Source organism: Alligator sinensis, unplaced genomic scaffold (assembly GCF_000455745.1).
Source record: "Alligator sinensis unplaced genomic scaffold, ASM45574v1 scaffold222_1, whole genome shotgun sequence".
Taxonomy (NCBI): Eukaryota; Metazoa; Chordata; order Crocodylia; family Alligatoridae; genus Alligator; species Alligator sinensis.
In genome coordinates, this window is record NW_005841912.1 from 1,310,719 (window position 1) to 1,312,258 (window position 1,540).

Genomic DNA, 1,540 nt, shown 5'->3' on the forward strand with positions numbered 1-1,540 from the left:
ACTCTTTCCTCCAGCATCTATTCCCTGCCCCTGGCCCAAGGGTTAGTGCAGTACAGCCTACAGGGTTTGGGAAGCACCTGTGCATGCGGTGTAGCCAGTGGGAGGGGTGAGAGGTCCCCCCCAGTGGAGTGACAGTGTGGGGCACTGCAGTAGGGGAGGGGGCACCATAGTAGTGTAGTGGGTTGAGGAAGGGTGTAATTGTTGGTATGTCCTGTGCAGTATGCAGCCCATGGCTGCTTAGAAGTTAGACAGCCCTAATCTGAATTATAGTGCTGAAAAACGCCCATGAGATAATGTGGTGTGGGAGTAAGGACAACTATATTTTCACAACAGCATGACTCTTGCTCTCTTCAGCGTTGGGGCAATTTTATGAAACTTCATTGGCGCCAAGCTGCCCTAAAGGCAGTCATATAATCAGTAAGATTGCCTCATCAGCATGAAACATTGGAGTTAGCAGCTATTGGAGAAGCTATGTGAGGCCTGTGGCTTTTTCAGGATGTTTTGATTTACTTTTTGTGAGAAACCAGCCCAGAAGAGCTGAGGTCCTAAACTTTTGGGGGATGCAGGGGTGACATAAAAGAGAAGAAGGCCAATTTTACAACTCTCCATGTACAGCAGCACTTCAGGCCATATTTTGAATTGTATTTAGGTACCTAACAATGTAGATGGGAGGCAAGGGAGATTTTTACAAGCAGGTATTTGTGCCCCTTTTGTGCCCCCAGTACTGGCGCAAAGTCCCCATCCCCACGGCTTCTGACTTTAGTGGAGTTATACTTCTGATTTACGTGTAGTAAGAAGTGAATCATGCTTTTTTCCTTGAGATGCTTGCCCTACCAAAGAAAAAAACCAAACCCAACTGGATAGAGACACTAATGTTCAAAAAATGAGTTGTGAGTCAACTCAGACTCATTTTGTTTTTCAGGAATATATCTGGACAATGCCAGTTCACTAACAGATGATTATACTTAGAAGAGGAAAACTTGGGATTTCCAATACTACAGTGTAGAGATGCAAAAGTCAAGTGAAAGGAACTAAGTTCTATACATATGTCAAGCTGCATGTACTTAGTCTCCAAAATAATTATTTTAAAAGTATTACTGGATTTCCATATAAGAGCAGCAGGGGCTAATACTTCAATATTTTTTTTAAATCAGGAAGCTTGAACTGAGTTAATCCAGTTCCAAACATTACAGTTGAGACTGAACCCAAATCCTTAATAGCTACACAGGTGAAGTTCAGTTCCTAATTTTTCAAAATGTGCCCTTGCCAGGGGAAAAATTCCATTTTTATTTCTAATGGACAAAAATATAAGTACTTGCATTCTAATATTATAAAAGCCTTAGCCTGTCTGTCCATGATGCTTTATTTGCACTCTGATTGGCTGACTAAAACAACCAGTCAGAGTGCTCCAAGAATGTTCAGACAGAAGATGGTGTGGCAGAGCACTGCCATGACAGTGGGGACACAGGGGACAGAGCGGGGAGGGGAAGGGGGGACGGGCCTGGCCCCAAAGCGGTGGGGGCGCGGGTGGGGGGAGCAG